The sequence below is a fragment of the Solea solea genome, chromosome 9, assembly GCF_958295425.1.
Source record: "Solea solea chromosome 9, fSolSol10.1, whole genome shotgun sequence".
Lineage (NCBI taxonomy): Eukaryota > Metazoa > Chordata > Actinopteri > Pleuronectiformes > Soleidae > Solea > Solea solea.
In genome coordinates, this window is record NC_081142.1 from 2,682,358 (window position 1) to 2,702,964 (window position 20,607).

The window sequence follows — 20,607 nt, forward strand, 5'->3', positions numbered from 1 at the left end:
TTTCCAGAATAACTTTCAATATCTGGCAGTTATTTACAATTTACTGCATGTTAAAATAGTGTATGTGCCAACAATTTATAATTACGAAAAACAAAACAGAAAATAAAAAAAAGCATTTTTGAGTCTTTGTCTCAATGTCCAAAAACAGGCCCAAAAATGGAAACTTTTCTACAGGCATTTTTCCAACTCTCTCCTCTCTTATCTTACGTATCCTCAAATGCAGTCGCAAAGACCCTCAAACGCTGTTGGATAAATCATTACTATTTCACGTGAGGTGTCCAGTTTATGAACGTACAGTCCTCGTGGTGAGGGCCCTTCATCCTTCCAGATATTTTTAGAATCCCATGTTTTACAGATTATTGTTTTTCACTTTCAAGTGCTGACTTGGCACAACATGTGAAAATTGGTACTGAGCTTATTCCAGGGTATCCTTCTCATCTGGCAAAAGACTTACATTTGTCTAAAGCAGTGGTCAGCAACTGGCGACCGTGAGCCAAAACTGGCCTGCAGGCATCAGCATTTGGCGCGGCAGATGATTTCAAAAATCTGATTAAAAAGAAAAAAAAAGTTTTTTTAAATTATTTAATTTCATTCAGAAGCCATTATTCTGCAAAAAAAATATGAACTGAAAAAGAATTCAAAGAGAGTAAATGTCCATTTTTATGTAATTTTATTCTCTGCATGTCACACATTTGTCTTAAATGAGTATTAAGCTGATGAGTAAAGACAACGTCCATTGTTACCTTAAGACAGCACACAAACACTCGCAACAGTTGGTGGCAAACTGTCTTTTTTTGTACAAGATTGCATGGTGTAAATTAGAAGAAAATCACTTATTTAACACTTATTTCTTTTCAATTGCTTAAAAAATTGGCCCTAGGCCCAAATTTACTTCCCGACCCTTGTTCCACACTTTTCTGGCATTCTGTGGACTGACAGAAATGCATAAAAACATGCATATTCGTGACACTTATTTCAGAGGTTTCTACTCCCTGTGTGCATTCAACTCTGATGAAAGGCTTAACTAAATTTATAATGATGATGTTTATGATGCTGTAAGGAGCACTAATGCAGTCAGATTATGTCTTTAAAGCATTGCTGATGCTATTACAAGTGTACAGGAAGAGGTCGATGGGACATATTGTTGGAATGTTAAAGCACAGAGACAAAAGCTTCTTTGTCTCTCCACTTATGCAGTCACATTATTCTCACGGCAATGTAATACACGGGAGGTTAAAAGTTGTGCTCTGGGTCTCAGCGAGTTGCCCCAGAATCACTTTGATTAATGGATTATCCAATTGTATATGATGGTAGCGTGCTTTGTGGATCGAGTGCCACAGTGCAGCCACCCTCAGTGTTGACAGAGTCTGTACACTATATATGGCTGGCTTGTTATTTGAGCTTCCTGCCTGCTTTTGTAGGTTGTAAGCTGTGGGGTTTAAGCTGCGGTTGAGAGGGACCTTACGTGTCAGTTTTGAGGTCAATTGTGTCAATATCAGACAGATCCAGTACATTACACGCATTCCCTGATCTCTTTAAATCCCCACACAGGCCCAACTTTCACTTGTTGTCGGAGCATTGCATTTCGACACAACGTGCAAATCAAAGCTCTGTATGTTTTGCCGCCTTTCAGGGATTGCAGTAGTTTTCTCAGAGGTCAGGTTAGTGCAGAAGTTACAGTTCAGCATTGTGTAGTAAGAACTGGTTCCTCTGCATTTAGGGATGGGATGACAGCTCATACAGTATGTTTTTGGCATTTTAACGATTCACAGTTTGTCCATTAATTAGTTATGAATTGAGTTACAATTTTTGGCATCCTTCCCTTGGGGTACCCGAGTAAAATGGTATGGTTTACTCTTATTGGGTGACAGATTTTACAGCCCGCATTCCTTTCTCATACAAAGCGTTACGTCTTTTTGAGACAAACGGCCACAAATTGAACAGCAAACAAAGAGCTGCTGGATGTCCTCCATTGTTGTTTGTTGTTGTCGTTAGTTGTTGTTGCACTGGTATGACGTCATGCTATATGTCTCGCTGACTCGGTTGGATATAAACTTGCAAGCAAATGCAACACGTTATTGTAAAGTGTATCGTATTAGCTCCAAAGTATAGAGATATTTTAAATAAATCTGTTAGAACTGTCGACAAGTGGATAATATAGTGGTCATTAATATCATGTAGTGCATTTTCACATCATTTCAGGCCATTATCATTACAGTAGATGGAGGAAACACAACATGGCTTGTTGTTTTGCACTCACACATTAGCGGGGACAACAGCACAAAACAAACATGCTCACTTGCGTTGTGAGCCATTGTCCTCATTAGACTGTTTTTGAATATCCTGATGTAATCCTTTTCTGTGAGTGATCACACTGTGCGCCATTCCAAACAACATTTCTAAAACAAGACTTGAATGTATGGATTTTAAGTGTTTTCCTCACACTGTAACAGTGTTTCGCTGCTAAACAAAACTTGCGTTTAAGTTGGCGTCTGTAGACAGAGGTTTGATTCCTGATTCTGATTCCATTCACTTCATGTTCTTGAACTCATCATCTATGACTGCTTTAACTTCTAGCTGTTTCAGGCATACACAATTATATAACTTGCTTTTTTTTAATGGATATAAAATGCATGTGGTTTGTTTTCATGTTGTAGCCAAACCCATCAAATGAAAAAATAAATTATAAAATCCAATTTTAAATTCTAACTAAACCTGTTCAGTACAGTAAGCACAGGGACGCTTGACTGACAAGACAGTGTTGGAGTTGTTAGTCGCCTATTTTACGATATTTGAGATGTAAATGCGACACCAAAATGGAAGGTTTTGAAAGTTACAGTGTTCACATTTTGGAGATTGTTGATGCTATTATTCTGCCTACAATGCAACTTCATTTGTTTGCTGTGTCATTCAAGTGAAAACATGCTCTGTCAAGCAATATCCTCAGGCCTGACTGAGGGGAGCGTTTGTGTGTATACAGTGGCAGCACAGGGACAGGTGGTAATGTTATGTTAGTAGTGTAGTGTTTTTCTTGTCATACTGCCAGGCACCTGGCTTTTTTTGTGCAGTAGAATTCACTGTTTTCACTCATACTTGCACATACACACTATATAACTTTACTTTTTTGCATTAATGAGTAATCTGTAGATTACTTTCTCTTAAAAAAACGGTTTGTTATGTAGTCCACAAAATCAGTCAGAAAATGTTGAATAATGTTGATCAGTGTTCCCCAAACCTTGAAATTATGATATTTTTCAAATGACTTGTTTTTTCCGAAGACCAAACTGATTGAGTTTTAACGATTTCTTTGTTGCATGGAGCAAAGAAAATGTTCTCATTTAAGAAGCTGAAAAATCGGACGGCTTGTTTTAATTAACACTCAAACCGATTAATCAATTGTCTAAAAAAACATTTGATTCATTTGGTAATTGATTAATTGTTGCAGTGCTGCTTTATTCTGTCTCACTTTACCAGAGCAAACTGCCGTACATTTGTCTACATCTGAAAGAGGTGTTAAAAAAATTCAAACAGGGACTTTAAGAGTTGCTCTGCTGTGATTGCCTTGGGAGCCTGCTCCCCCTCTAATCAGTTAAAACTACTTAACAATCCTAAAAACGTCGGTTAATCTCCAACAGCTACAGGAGTCTAGTCACTAGTCGTTACTAACGTTAAGTAGGTCCTTTTTTTGTTGTGAAGATGCAACCTAAACCGCGTCGTGCTGTGCCGTGCCGAGACGAGGCGAATAGAGCTGGTGGAAATACGCTCCAGCTGTATTCTCGGTCCACATGAACCTTCATCCTGAATGGTTAGTAGGTCAGATATGAATCAGATGAGATACTTGTTTCCTGTCAAGGGTATTCCCTGCACTCTATTCTGCCCTTGGGCACATTCCTGTAATTCCTGTACCTATAGTTCAGAAAAGCTAACTAATTTAATCTGAACATGGCTTTCACTTTGCGGTAAAAATACACCGTAAAGCCCAGGGAAAAGGCCAAGGTGTTTTCAGGGATATGTATTTTTCATGGGTTTGATGTCTCTGTAAACATTAAGGCTCAATCAAGTACGTGCGTTGAAGGAGCACTTAAAAGCATGTATCCACAGAGAAAATGGACCCTTTGCTCCTCAGCTTTGTCGGACTTATATGACATAAATGCTCGGTTCAACCACTGGACAGAAAAAAGAGAAAATCATGGATATTCCGACAAATCGTGTACATTGTAGTCTATAAAAACAACACAATATGCACACAGCATTAAGATGAAGGTTAGAAGAGTGAGAGACGAGTACACTTGTTCATTTCTTACCAGCCTGTCCATCATAACACAATGAAAGAAGACTTTTCAGAGCCTAAATTACATTTCTTTGACAAATTGTCAGTCTTTAGAATTGTGTTAATGGTCTAATGTACTTAGAAGATCATTTGTGTTTGATAGCAAATTCCTCTATCTGAATGGCTTTGATAATTTGAGTTTTTGGCTCATTGTGGGTTTTTTTGTGAACTACAAGAGGGAAAATAGTTTAACCTGAGTTATCATAATGGATTTGGCATTGGATTTAATTGGCTCATTTTATTTGACTAAAAGAAAATATACCTGAGCATTTCTGAGTGACAGCCGATAGCCTATTTAACCCAATGTAATCATATGTGAACACTCATCCTGTCTCAATGAAATATGGTTAATAAAGTGCAGTTTTGAGAGGTCAACAATAAAAAAGTGTTTTTATGTTAGATTGTGATTGGCACTTTTGGCAGAATACACACAAAAGAAGCTTCTCATCTCAAATGCAAAACTTCACCATTTTAGTTCCCCTTAGTATTAAATCCTTGGTTTAACCAGGTGTACTGTGTAATTAGGGATGAGCCGGTGTGATACTCGGGATCGGTATCAAAATCACTGGATCCGATATTGGAGAGATAAAAATTCAAACTCCGATACAGTCTAAAAATCCCACATATCACATGCTCTACTGTTTACAGACTGTAAAAAATTTAAATAAAAATCAGCAACAGGATTTGGAGAATTATGTCTTTGAAATGACAAATGTTTCGCTCAAGTTTAAAATGTCTCAAATGACGGGTATCAGGCTGATATCGGCATTGGCAGATACTGGAGTTTGTGATATTGGTATCAGTATCGGGCATGAAAAAGTAGTATCGTGTCATCTAGAGCTGCAACTATCTGTCGATTATTTTCTCGAATAATCGGGTGGTCCATAAAATGTCAGAAAATGTTGAGTGCTTGTCAAACCCGGAAATGATGATGTTCTCGATTGTCTTAAGAATTTAACAATCAGAAATCTTTTTTATTTTTAAAATGAAAAAAGCTTTAAACTGATTAATCAATTATCAAAGTAGTTGATGATTAATTTTGTAATTGATTAATAATCAATGAATCGAGTAATTGTTTCAGCTCTAGTGCCATCCCTATATCAGTGGTGATTTGCTCTTAACAAGGGAAGCTCAGCTTCCTCTAAAATGTTGTCAAATATGTACTGTGTGCTACAACTTCATTAAAAGATGCAAAAATAAAGCTTTTTCTTAAACATAATTCCCTTGGAGAATGCCACTTGAAGCAACACCAGTTCTTTAACATTGGTGCAGCATAAAGAAAGTGAAAAGAAGTTGAGAAAAGACTGAGCCGCCAGTCGCATGTTATAAAAAACATTTTATTATACTTGCAAAAAAAAGGAAAAAGTGTGAAGTAGGCATGGATAACAATTCCAAACTGGCGCCCACCAGTAATTATGATGCGAGTACAAAGGGATTTTTGCCATTCTAAAGGGAGAAGAGGAGTGTAGGTGTATTAATTCTTATTCCTTCCTGCTTCCTTGACTTGGAAGTTCAGATTTAGAAAGATAGACCCCCCTCCCTCAAAAGAGCAGAAAAAAACAAGAACTGTCACATTGACTGACGCCAATCGTATATAGCGTTTGTGTTTTCCCACCACTGCTCCCTATAGTATATGCCACTGTGTGGCAATGTGGGAAACTGACAATGTCAATTTATCAGAACAAAAACATTCCTCAGCAAGAGGAATACTCGTCTTTGGGCCCTGGAGACAAAAAAAAAAAAAAAAAAAAAAAATCATTCCACCCCCACCCTTACCTGCATCTAAACAGAATGTAGGACATTCACAACACCAGAAATAGACATTTCAGTCACAATTATCATTCTTGAATTTATCCCCTGCAGTCAAAAGTTAGTTTTTCACTTTATGAGTTAGTGCTGCGCTCTAATGCTAAGTTTCTTTAAGTAAACTAATGAAAGTAAGTGAGATGAATGCAGCAGCCTCGGCGACAGATCGGACAGTTCATACAATAACAATCTCTTTTCGAAGCTCATTTTCTCTTGTGTGTTTGTGTGTGTGTGTGTGCGAGCTGTGAACATGTATTGCTTTTCTTTTCAGGTGTCTGAACCTGCAGTCCACACCGTCACAAAGTGTTAAAATTTGGGTAAGTACTTAACCTGATTTTTCTCTTCTTTTCAACACCAGTACAATGCTGCTAATATGCAGACCTGAACAGCCTCTGTTAACTATCTTTTTAATGAGTGACGTGAGAGTGAATGTATCTCTCTTCATATTCAGGTTTTCTTAAATTCCGGTAACCTTATACTGAATTATTATAATTATTATTATTTTTAATAATCCACCACTGGTACTAAATTTCTCTCCACATACGCCAAGAAACAAAAGGACATGTTTTATTTATTGATTTTATTTAAAAGTATTTCCTTTATTTCTATTACAAAACATTGTTGGTCTGACTCAGCAATCTGAGCCAAAAAAAAAATGTGTAAAATTAAATTAGCATGGGTAATGAATGTCTGCCTACAAAGAAAAAGCCTGAGCACTTTATGTATTATATTCTTTTGTAATTCATCATGAAGAGTCTAGTTAATGGGTTTGATTTTTAAGATTCATTTTCAGCATGTTTTGTTCGTTATTGTTGCACACATGCACCGTGGGCCTGCCACTTTTACTACCAATAGGATATGAAATTGTCTATTCCTGTAATTATGATAATTAAATAGAAAAACATTACGGTTGCATCTTTGTTGAATCTGTGGCAGGAAGTCAAAAAAGTGTCAAATAATTTTTTGTAAACATTTGTTTTATTTGTTTAGTAATTCTGGTGAACCAGTTTCTTAAAGGTTTTTAATCACAGCACCGCTCGTATTAGTGTATAAGTTGCATCCTCATTACATTATCGCTTCTCTGCCTAGTCTGTTGTGTCACGGTCCGTTTGCTTAAGGGCAGGAGGTTGCCTTAATGACGTACATTAAGCCTTCCCATGTGCATTCTTGATTTACTCAATTAGTCCTGCTTAAGTCATGTGTTTTACATTGGAAATGTGGAAAAAGCAGGATCCCGCTAATCAAATGAAGCTTTGACGAGTCTTCGGATAGACATGAGCCACATATGTGCTCCTCTGACAAAGTGTTCCCACAATTCCTCTGAAGTTATCTGAAGCAGAGAAAGTTATTTTATGACTTTCACAACACCACTGAAGACAGTGTGGCTGCAAGTGTCCAGTCATGTGACACGCTGTGTTTTTAATTTTTTTAATTTATTTATTTTATTCTTATAAACAACAAAGTTAATCAAATTCAATATTTACAAGAGTTTACTGGGAGTCAGACCCCCCTAAAAAATAAGTTAAATTTGACATTGACAAATTGGAGTATTTAGTCATCAGAATTAGTCAATCAGAAAATAACAATTAAACTCCCTTTAATTAATTTTTAATTTTTTTTTAATTTTAACATTGTAGGATTGAAAATAAAAGAAATAAATATTCCTTTCAGTAATAAAATGTGCATGTAACGTTGCACATTAAATGTGCATTTGGTGCATTAGTTTAGCCCACAACGATTCTTTGTTTTTATCTGCTAATTAGCTGACTCTTTGTTGGCACTCTCTCTCTCTCTCTCTCTCTCTCTCTCTCTCTCTGATAAGCTGCTGAGAACTCCCTTAACAGCCACATCAAATTTATGTTCCCATGTCCTGATAAGACTAATGGTCCTCGCTTTAATTGATGTACGATATAATTTCATCACTGTTTCAGTCATGCATGTGTGTTTTCATTCTAATGGAGCAGTGCAGACTGGATTTTCTTATTTGTCATTAAAGGTCCAGTGCAGAAATTGGATATGCTACGACACATATGTTTAAATAAGTGTATAATTGCTTTCAAATTAAAACTTTTGGTTTTCATAGCCTTAGAACATGTACATCTTGCTTACGGCCCACTATCTACTCTGTTGTGCTTTTACAGCAACCAGACAAACCAGCCCAGAGTGTGTGTTTCATGTTTTAAAGCAGAAACTTACTATGCAAACAAAGAAAAACAACATCCTTTCTGGTATTTGAAAGCCTCTGTGGTTCCCTTACATGATTGGGAAAGTGTGGGGTGAGTGCAGGAATCTTTTATTTGTTACTGACCATTAAATGTCTCTAATTCTTACACAATGGATTTTTAAATGTTTGCCATCAGTCATGACGTTGCTGCACCAAACAAAAGAGTAAAAGGCAAATACTGTTAATGCGAACGTGCAGATAATGAAATTGGAAAAGCTCTGAGGAGTATTTCACTCACATATGGATATGGTGTTCAGTGGGTCACACAATAGGAAGCTATTGAAGGAAATAGTATGTCTAAGAGGCACTGAAATTCAGTACTAAGACTTCCATTTGGTTTAGGGTAATAACACAATTTGGTTTGGATTTGAGTCAGTGGGACACATGACATAGAAGCTTTTTTATATTTAAAATGAAACACTGAAACCGCACAAAAACAGTGGCTGGGTTTCCATCCAAACGTAGCCCAAATTTTAATTGAATATCATGGAAATCAGCCAAAGAAATGTTAAATAGATGCTCTGTCGCAGCCACCGCCACCGTACATAGCAAAAGTTGGTTCATGGATGATAAACAGCTGGTGACAAATTATCCAGTCGGTTGCCATTTCAGTAGACGGATGAGATGAGATGATGCAATTAAAAGATCACGAGTGAAGGAAAACATTGTCTGAAAACATGATGGAAGCCCGTGTTTGTTTGTTTTCTCCAGAAAAACTCCAGCCTTGCTTGAGGTTAGGTCAATTGAAGACTCTATATTGCCTGTAGGTGTGATATGTTGTGCTGATGTTGGCGTCTGGCAACTTGTCTGTGGTGTACCTGGGTGACAGTTTTTCTATGGTTAATGCTGATCTTAAATGATCAGCATTGGCCGTTTATAAGGCTGAACTATGCAGTATTTTTTTTATCCTAATTTAATTGAGCTGTCTCCACTCCCCCTACTGTCTGTTAGCAGAAAACCAGCCTTGCAAGATCAAGGCCGCCAACTCTGGGTCCTCAGAATCAGACGGTCTTTTAAGCACTACACACCCACACCCCCTAGCCAGGTACCAGCTACTGTATAAGATCAAGGTCACAATAGTGTTATTCATATATAAAGCGAGGAAGACATGTAGTGTATCTTTGGGATAAACTCTCTGTTCTCTATGCTTTTATGTGTATTTGTACTTTCTCGATATTTGCTGTTGTTGTAAAGGCTTTTGCTCGACCATTTTTATGAATAATGCCTTTTGCTGATGAGCTTTCTAATAGAGATGGTTAGCATACTGGCTAACAAACACATTCATTGTTGGTGGGTGCTTGGCTGTTCCTCCATCAGCATGGATATTGAAAACAAGTGCACATGGCCAGGAGAGGTGATGGGACAGTGAGGATAAAGCGGTAGATGATGGATGGATGGATGGCTGTTTAAGGTGGTGTTGTTAAAAGATATATCATCTGGAACTTTAATTTCCGCTTTAAGTAATTATTTACAAATTTACTATGGAAGGTATGGGTTTGTATCTACTGTATGTGTCATGTGTTTGGTTAAGAATAGTTGATCTATGTGGTTTAGGTTTATTGATATGCAGCATCTTTTAAGATTTCAGGATTTGCAGGTTTATTTTCACAGAAGAACACTAGCAGCAGAGAGAGTTTTCAGGCTTTGTATAAAGACAGTAACAAGAGCCATAAAAGAAGTATTCTTACTGATTCAGCTTGACCTTTCTGTCATCCCTTTGAAAAACTATGAATTAAATCTCAAAACCACACATTCTTCAGCGTTCTATTGGTGTTTTATTTAAGAGGATGTAATCAAAGCAAAGGCCGAGGACGTAGCCCAAACCCGCTACCCTTATATATCACAACTTTGTTCATACACACTGCATACAGTATAAGTACAACACAGAAAAACACACTTTTGTTGAATCAGTGATTACTATTAATGTCTTTTGGTCAAATGGAAGAGTGGCATCGTTCATGCAAAAGTTTAGTTTCAACATTAAATTGTCACAGTCGAGATGGACTGATGGAGAACACCTAAAAGATTGGGCTGCAGTGAAGCGGTAAAATAAACTTGAAGAGGTGGTTTCTGGGTTTGTTTTGATGTTCTGGCGTAGAGTTTGTCTGCATGGGCCAAATTTTTGGGAAAACACATCCAATCAATGACGAGTGAGACTGGCTGCCAGCTGAATTTAAAGAACAGTTTAGCTTGACAGAAGAATTTAAAATGCTTAGAGCTGTAGTCATAGGGTTGGCAGTGGGACTTAATGTGAATGGACAAATCCTTCAATTTTATTGTTGGCTACCCAGAAGATGCACCAAGGAAATGAAATAATGGTCTTGTTTCAGTCTTATGTAACATCAGGCTTCTATATATGCAGTATGTAAACATTGTTGAGAAAAAAAAAACATCTTCTGTCTTTAGACTGGTTCATCACATTTTCCTGAGAGCTTTTGACAACGTGATAATACAGCAGCAAAGTGGGAATGCATTTAAAACAGCTTCCACATCTGAAAGAAAAAAATCTGTGTAAAATCTTGTCAAAAATGTGTTTGTTTGGTATCAGCTTACATTGCAAATTATCAACTGACAAGTTCTCTGTTTTGCTCTCACCAAGTAAAATAAAACGTATTCTTGATAGGTATACAGATGTGTCTGCTGTCAGCATAGTTGGTATGTGTATGTGCGTCTTTGTATATACATATATGTGTGTGTGTGTGTGTGTGAGTGACGAGGCGAGAGTGAGAGAAAAAAAAAAGCAGTGAGAGGTGAATGAAATAAGTTTGAACTATTAGAATAATTTTTTTCCAATATCCAATCTAGTGATTTTGAATATGATTAGACTGATCCAGATACTTAGTATCACATTGGCTAAATTACAATGAAGCAGTTTAATTTTTATGATGTGTTGAGATACGGTTTGATTAAATGTGTCTTTCACATAACAGCTGTTAATTATAATACCTCAGTTATTACGTTTTTAGTGCATTTTCTACAGTTTTTCCAATGGTTTAGTTCATGTGTGTTACAGAAACACTTATTAGCGGACTGTATACTTCAGTTCAGACACAGTGAGCATGAATCTATTTCAGCAAATCAATGCTGCTTTGTTAAGGGGAGGGGATCCAGTGAAAATAATGGTGGTGTATTGAACTGGTACATGATAGAGCAATTGCACCCCTTGTTCGCAGCTCTGCAGATGTGTTTGATGGCTGTTATCAAGATACATGTTTACAAACCGTGGCTCGAGATCTGTTCTTAAACAGTGATGGTTGTTTTTCATGAGAAACAGTGGGTGGTTGACGGCTGAGCTGCTATCACCCTCCACACAGAAAGTGAAGAGCAGAAAACAAGTAAATAAGTTGTGCTTCTGATGGACAGAGTAGATTAAGACAAACTTGGAGTGATTAAGAGGCTTGACATAGATATCTTGGCTGGAATTTAGATGGACCAGTGATTGGGTTTGGATTTGGGATTTAAGCAGCAGGAACAGATAAACTGCAACAGCCATCAGTCAATTAAGGATAAAGCCTTCCAAAAAACAACTAGTTTAACTTTGCTCTTAAATTAATTCTCTCTGGGTTTTACTGAGGGTCATAGAGCAGCAGAGTGAGCAGTGGCGAAGTCAAAGATTAAGTTAGAATTCAAACAACTTGGCAAGAGGACCAAAACATTTAACCAAGTTCAAGTGATGCTGCACACATCAGCAGGATTTCAGCCATTTGTCTTTCTTCAGTTTTAAGAAGTGATTCAAACAATAGCCTTCCTTTTCTACCATGGGTTTAAATGTATGTTCAAACGTTGAAAAACACATAATATTGTGCTGTATTGTGTTCGTCATGGTAATCTAAAAGAAATCCTTAGCTAAGTCTTCATCTGTTGTGGGAAAATCTCCCTGTGATTCAACTGGATCTAATTGATCAAGTTCATTTGTTTACGGGGAAAGTGAAACAAGTTGTGTTGACTGAATGCGTCAACAGCAATATGCAGCCAGCCCTGACACTGTTATCGTGTCTTTTTACTTCCTGTCCACACTTCCTGTCGACATTTTCAGCATCTTTTTTTAGTCTCCTCACATCTATATGCACCAAACATTCAGTGACTCACAAACATAACAGCATCTTTCTTCTGCAAAGTGACAAACATTTGGTCAGTCAGTCAGTCCTCCCCTACACTACTGGGACAGGCTATTACTGTTATATGCAGAGTGAAAAACAGGTGCTGCACTTCCCACTTAATTTTTATTTATTTGACTCCACTGACACCAATATTCAATATTACCCACTATAAAAATCAGCAGTTGTGCCAGGAGGTAGACCCAAAGATGCCATCTTCATCCATCTCTGTGGTCAGTTATCTGCATTAGGGCTGTGAAGTGTTTATTGTCACGTGTACAGTAAGAAAAACTGTTTCTCTGTGCAGTGAAATTCTCTCTTTGCTGTGCACACGAATGCCAAACCAATTGCCATGGATAACTTGCATCAGGATACAAATCCTGTTAGTGAGTTGCACTGTTAGGGATGTATTTGGACGTTGAAAGGAGCAAAAATCACCATTCCGGTTGCTTTTTAAATACACAAAATCAGTGAATCCAAAGTCATGTCAGGCATTTGCTACCATCCCTTGTAGAACTCTTGAATCTATTATATGGAGGGATATCTCCAGAAGAAGGTCCATCGCTATCTGACCACGTTCCTTTTAAAAACACACAGTGAAGTTCATGTTCAGGAATCAGTTCACTCATATTAAAAGTCTTAAGTGCTTGATGTTCGTGATCTTTCCCATCCAGCCTGGACACGGAACATTTAATGGAATAAAGATGAAATTATTTGCAGTCATACCAGATAAGTATGGTTCAACTGATAGTTAATGGATCTCACATGCAACGGGGATGACATTAGGCTGAGAACAAACAGCTTGTCTGGCGGAGTTTAAGGAGTTCAGTTGTCCAGGCTGTATTGCCCTGTATTGACCACATGATTTGATTGACTTTGCTCTACTGCAATGATTAATGTAATGTGACATTTCATGATAAAGAGAGTTGCTAATGAACTGAATCCTGATTAATAAAGAGTGGTGATTAATAAAAGTAGTTCCATCTGTAATTCATGTTATGCAAACTGGTAAGAAAGGAAGTATTCTGATCCTTACTTGAGTGAAAGTGCAAATCCATCCAACCCCTTATCCATTATCTATACCATTTTTGCTCTAAGGGTAGTGGGGGGAGCTGGAGTCAATTCCAAGTGACACGGTGTATGAGGCAGGGTTCAAACATACAGTCTACAGAAAAACAACCATTCACACGCACATCTATGATCCAGAGAGAATGTCCAATGAATCCCTATCTGCATCCCCATACACAAGTGGAGAAAATGCTTTAAAATGTTGAAGCTTTAAAATGTTGCATGACTTAAATTATGTTTGATAGGCAGTCAAAAAATATAGGTAAAGTAGTACAATTAAAAGTAATCAATACAGAAATACGTCCCCTCATTACATAATGCATTCATCAATGTAAAAATGTAATATTCTCTTTGTCAGTCAGTTGGTATAATCAAAAGTGAAAGCAGCCAACAGACAGTCACTAAATAATAAATACAAATGTAAACAAACTTTAGAAAGGCTGAAGTGATTCATGCTGTTGCTGCCAACTGACTGCACTTTTTTCTGTTCCTGAGATGTACAAATGAAGCAATAGCTGTGAGTCCAGATAAGGTGGTAAAACACCCCAGCTTCTTCAATGGCCCAAACCCAAACAATGTAGATATAATTGCAAAGCAGCATCAGTGTCTGCTGCAATTGCTTAAATGGTAGTTCAAGCATTAAAAAAAAAAATCTCAGATGAAATCATCATGAGCTTATATTCATTCATGTCTTTATATCCTGTGCTGTGCTAAGGGGATTCTCGAGCAAAGTCATCTGTATTCAGTAAACAAAGCGGTATTGATGAGTTGATTCTATGTGGCTTTGCCAGTAAGCAAGCCAGGGAAGGGATTATGTCCCCAAGCCAAAACCCAATACAAGTTTGAATAAAGGGATAGATGTGCAGTGCTTATTGTAGCAGCAGAGGATAAGCTGTGTTCAACATTAAAATAACAACTCGGTACCTGTGATACAAATAGGCAGAGGAAGACATCTGTTGACTTTCAAATAACAATAAATCGACAAAAGGTTTTCGGGAGAATTCAAAGTGCAGCACAGTGTTCATGGTGTTTTTGGAAGAAATTTAATTTGATATTTCTGCTGAGAACAGTTTATAGAGGCGTCATTAATTGAAGGAGTCGTTTTAGGAGGCCTTCTGTGAGCATTCATTTACTAAAGGATTTAAGCATCCAGAGAGAGTCAGACTGGAAAGGTGTAACTACAGCAGCATAAGGCAGAGACGGTTAGGAATCCTGAAATCCCATAATCCACCATCTTTAAGTATAGGGATTATACACTGTATATTCTTCAGCTTTTTTTGTTTTGATGTCTCTCTTGCTTTCTCTTCATCTGCCCACAGTTTGGTTGCAATCGCCGCTGTCACACAGCTGTTACAGTGTACCTAAATGCTTGTTGTTGCATGGTCATCAGACTTGTGTACAACAACCACTTTAATATTTGTACATCACATTGTATCTATTATGTTGCTGTTGCCAATTACCCTCTCCTAAGATAACCCTCAATGCACTACAACATTTTAATCTTGTTTTTATACTCTTTTATTACATCAAAACATTTGCTATGTCATCTTTACATAGACCCTGAAAGACCCTGAAAGCGCAATTTTGAATGTTTTATTTTAATAAAGGTATCACAGCTCAAGTGTTTCCACAGAGTGGAGTGGTTCAGTACAGTATGGTACAGTTTTTTTTGCATTTCCATTAGGAATAGTACCGAAACGATCAGACCTGCTCCATTCTTTGGTACCCTTCCCTTGGGGTAGAGTAAAATCGTACGGCACAGTTAGACCGGCTCCACCCACGATAGTCAACTGATTGGGCGACAGAAAAACGTCACTCCCTTGCAACTGCAGTCTATTCTCATACAAAGCTGGACATCTTGATGAGACAAACATCTACAAACCGAGCAGGGAAAAAAAGGGCTGTTGGATGGCCTCCATTGTTGTCTTGTTCGATGTAGAAACCATTTTTTTTTTTTTTTGCAAATTTGCAAAGAAGAAAAACTCATGTACATGTGTGTAATCATGACTGTGAGGATGGCATTACCATTCTCATGCACATCACTCAGAAGATCTATCTATTAATAATAAAGGGATTTGTTGGAAGATTGACTTTTTAATCATATATCTATGCCCTTAATCAGCCAACCAACCATATACTGTTAGTATTTATTGGCATTCCATCCATCCATCCGTTGTCACCGCTTTTTCCTCCACATGAGGGCCGTGGGTGCCAATCCCAGCTATCGTAGGGTGAAAGGCAAAGGGTACACCCTGGACAGGTCGCCAGTCTATTGCAGGGCCAACACAGATTAAACAAACAACTATTCATTCTCACACTCAAGTTTGAGTGTGAGAGTGCGCAATTCACCACTGCATCTCATTGGAATGTGGGAGGAGACCAGAATATCTGCATTCGAGTAATCTATAAATAAACAGGAGCTGATGTATGTGTTAAATTAAATTGTGGAAACAATTAAAGCAGAAATGACAACAGCCCCCCTCCCCCCGACAAAAAAACAACAGTTTGATAGATGAAAAGAAACTGGCGTCAGAATTTCCCATTAATGCCATCTGTCAATCTGAATAAAACTGTTAATGTGACAAAGTATTGATATTAAAAATCTTTTTTTTTTAATTTCTATGATTGATTTCCAAGCTGTTCGTGTGCACCATATCACAGTGGTGTTAAAAATACACAACTGGATGGAAACTGGAGCAAATTATAAGAGCAGAGATAACCATATCCATCCCAATCATAGTATGTTTTAAATAAACATGTATTCAAAAGTGATTTACAGCTCCTACACCACATGTGTACAATTACAAAGACACACACAGTTGACATTTTGATACCCCAAATTACACGCTTGCCTCCCTATTATCATATTTCACCGGTTCCCTCCTCACCAGCACAAGCAGTTAGGGTCGTACGGTCAGACGCTCGACTTGTTTGTGAGTTCAGGATCATAATTAACTCTGTCCAATGGTAGAATGTGTCCGCTCACAATTCATACTTTTCCCAGGAGGAGAGGATTCCAGTCTGTCCAAGTCTTCATAAATTACATTTCACAAAGTTTTTAGAGAGTCTCTGTGTTTTTTCTAGAGAAACCCCAGTCAACTTAATTATCACCTAGCCTTACACTGTATTGTCCTTGAAACGCCCAGCTACATGTGCGCTGCTGTTCCAAGTCTTCTCACTTTGCAGCATTAACGTTGTCATGCATCTTTAGAGAGACTGCCACTGTACAAATATTTAAAATACCTGCTGTACTCCTCCAGTATGCATCAGGCACTGCTGTAGAAGCACTTCTTAAAATGAAGTGCTCATTTTTTTGTCAAATGAAAGGCCACAATTAACACATCAAGGCTGAAGATGGTACCGTATCCTTTTTCCCTCCAGCCCTTGCAGGTAGCTACTGGGAAACAAGTCTTTGTGTTATATGATAAGCATTTCCTCAGCTGTGATAAGACACCCCAGGATAAGGCCTGTCAGATAAGGCCAATTAATGAGGGTTTGATGTGATGTTTAAATTGTTCAAGGCAAAGTCCATAGCTACTATCAACCGCTGCTGTTCCCTTCCAGATATGCTTTACTTTGTTGACTTTGCCCAAATCCACTTCCAAAACCAAAGGCACATGTTAGCTACCTATCTGAGAGTGATGTGTAGCTGTAGGCCAGCACTGGATAATGGTCCTTTGCTGTCACCTCTGCAGTTTTACTGTTTGATGGAAGTTTGAGTCATCATTGGCAGCTCTTTGGCATATTTGGAGGCAAGGACTGATAAATTAGACTGGCAGTTTGGATGTTATCATACGTTATTTATTTTGGCCGTACACAGAATGTCAAATCAGGAAGTACAAGATGCTAATAAGAGGGTTGGGGGCCAGGGTTGTGTTTTTTTTAATTGTCTGTTGACTATGGATTCCCATGTTGTAAAACTTGTTTAAATATTTTACTACATTACTGTTTATTCAATGCATCAAAATAGAAAAGAATTAAAGAACATCATGGTGGCAACTGGTAACGTTTTAGTCTGCTAAGGGTTTAACAATCAGCTGATTCAACTGCTTCATCTAACCACACCACTCCCATTGTTGGCTACAGTACAGTGTGTGTATGGGTTCATTGTGGACCTCATAATCCATAGTGAGGCAAAAACACACAATATACTGTAAACCATTACATTTCATCAAAACATTTTGATAATGACCCTCTCAGTTCATAATGAATGGGATATTGAATTTATTTTTAAATAATCCTGTGTACTGTTTTCATTGCTGTCGAGATGGCAGTGTCAGCCTGAGCAAACATGCCTGGCCCCCAGTGGATGAATCATGATGATTTAAATCATTCTCTGTTTCCTTGAGCACCAGAATGAAGATAATGTTTTAAGGTGTCTCTCTTAAAAACAGATCAAACTAATTCTAAATTAAGTTTGTAGTGGTGAGTGCTGTTGCCCTGCAGCAAGAAAAAACATCTTTCACATGGGTTTTCTGTGGGTTCTCCAATTCCTCCCACAGTCCAAGAACATGCAGGGGTTAATTAGACACTTGACCGCATAGGTGTGAACATGAGAGTGAATGGTTACCTCGATGTGTTTGCCCTGCGATGGACTGACGACCTGTCCATGGTGCACCTGTGTCAGCTGGGATTGGCACCAGCAGCCCCATGACCCTCATGTGGAGGATAAAGCGATAGACAATGATGGATGAATATTCAAGTCCTACTTGAAATTGTAATATAAACTTAGAAAACATCTTCCTCTGTAAGGTTTTGTAACTTGTCTGCTGAATGCACCAGATTCAGTTCTATATGCACACAGTTAATGATGGTCAAGTTAGTGATGTTGCCACATTGTTCTAAGACTGCAGTCGTGCTGCTGACATTGATGCCATTCATCCCCTTGTGCTTTTGTAATCAAGTGGATGCAGGTCGTCTTTTGCCGTTTTCTGTTGAATTGCTGAAAATGAAGAATGTACCAGTCTCGTCTATGTTTATTGTTGATGCAAATATATATATTTTTAAGTGAGCATGTGCTTTTTTACCTCAGCGCTATGTGGGAGATGGTTATGGTTGTGTTGTGATATATTTACAGCTGTCAGTCAGTATCCTCCCGAGACTCAGATAAGATAAACTCCCGAGACGTTGCATCTCACCACTTGCAGTATCAAGGAGCACATACTCCAGTCATGCAAGCCATCCAATTCTATTTGATACATCCCAAGCCAATACACAAGCTGTCAGTCAGCATTAATGTCAGATTCACGTATTTACAGAAAAGTTGCTGCTGCTGTCAAAGGCCAACAACTGAACTGAACTACTCAACAGCTGTTAAGAAAACCACATGCAAATGTTGTTAGGAAGTTTTGAGGTGTTACTAACAAACAGTCATTATCTAGTGGAATAAGTCAGATTTGTATGCCCGAGTGATGCAATTCATCTTTTTGCTGAAACTTTGGAACTCTACGAATGAATGGTGAAACTTGTCAACCCGATCAAAACCTCAAAGACGCATTTACAATGAGAAAATTGAACGGAGAGGTTTAAAAATACTAGGATTTTTGATGACGCACTCCCCTCACACCAGTTGTTGTGTTTTTGGTTTTTACTCACCAAGGTACTGTGGTGTGTAGGTGGGGGAGTGGAGTGGTTGCTCTTTGTAGTAGTCACAGCTTTGAATCTCATTTGTAATGGTTATGAACTGCTTGAGGACTTCACTGTGGGTGGGGGGGGGACAACATGCTATTTGGCATTTTTATCATTTGATTATAATCCATTTTATCCATCTGTGTAGATGGCCTAATTACAATAGACTTTACTGGGATGCTCCTTGGACTAAGGACTAAGGAAAAATAAAATGTTAACATGTGTTTAAAAAACAGACACTGAGCTGGATTGGCAATGTGAATTTTGTTCCAATGCTATTTTCTTCACTAATAATCCATCCAATCCAAAAAAAGCCCTTTAAACTTTTTTGGTGAATGTGTTTTATCAGATTTCCCTCCCGGATCAAATGACTCTGCAATGCATGTGGGTTTTTATTTTTTGATCAATGGGAAGGCAAGACTTGGTTCAACATGCTCATTTCTGTTTTGTCCTCTTCGATGCAAATTTCCAGTGGAACACTGTGATGTGCATTCATCCCTTGTCAGCCATTAATGTTTGTAGTGAGGCTTTTTCCATCTTGGAACAGTGGTCGATATTTTTTATTTCATCAATCAGATCAACTGAAAGATTGATTGAAGGATGGACTGAAGTAAAAGGTGTAATTTAAGCCGTGTTTTCACCAAGTGGGGCATTTCGGTTTGGTACAGTATGGTATGTAGTTTTTGTGTTTTCATTCGAAATAGTACCAAAATAACCGGCCTCAACCGTTCCATTATTTGGTACCCTTCTCTGGGGGTACCATAGTAAAATGGTACCGTAGAATTGCTACACACACGACAGTCAGCTGATTAAGTGACTGTGAGTTAGAGGTGTTGGAACACGATGGATTGCTGTTTTGACTAGAAGTGAAGTAGATTAAATGTAAAGTATTTTTCTTTCACACCTTAAAGTCTTACCTCCATGAGTGAGAAGGCACAATGCTCTGGTGACTGCTCTTGTTCTTCACTATTTACTGTGAGCCACATCTAGGCCCCTACAGAAATTATACTGCCCCAGTTTAAAATCTTTTAATATTACCTTTTGGGCTACATTAAACCTTAGAGTGCCGACTTTATGAGGTGATGTTGGGAGGAGGAAATGGAATTCTAAGATGACATCTCTGACACTGGTTAAATAAAAAGTAAGTAGATATTTAACGGAGATGAGTTTTTGAAATTTACGAATTAAATAATCAACACCTTTCTTCTGTGAGTTGCATTCAAAGTGTGTCACTCATAAAAACATTACTCCATAGCACCACTGTTGCAGCAATATACAAATGTTATCTTTTATCTCTCTAAGAGTTTGAATTAATTCTTTAGCATTTTTTTTTTTTTTAACCATCAGAGCATTTGAAAATATTGGTTTTCCTTAACGTTCCCTTGTTTAGTTGAAAGGTGCTGGCTTTGATTGTTGAAGAGCTGAACGCGAGACACAATCAGTGAATCAAAGTG

The 20,607-nt window shown here is 37.9% G+C and overlaps 1 protein-coding gene across 5 annotated transcripts in view; it reads left to right on the forward strand.

Moving 5' to 3' along the window:
• lpp (LIM domain containing preferred translocation partner in lipoma) overlaps nucleotides 1–20,607 on the forward strand; it is a 153,738-nt gene that overhangs the window by 14,944 nt on the left and 118,187 nt on the right. For 3 of the 5 annotated variants that reach the window (XM_058638050.1, XM_058638051.1, XM_058638052.1), the window contains one exon: nucleotides 6,408–6,453. The exons of the other annotated variants lie outside the window; for them this stretch is intronic. The gene's annotated coding sequence lies outside the window, so the exon portion shown is untranslated. The remainder of the gene's footprint in view (nucleotides 1–6,407; nucleotides 6,454–20,607) is intronic. 5 annotated transcript variants of the gene reach the window in all.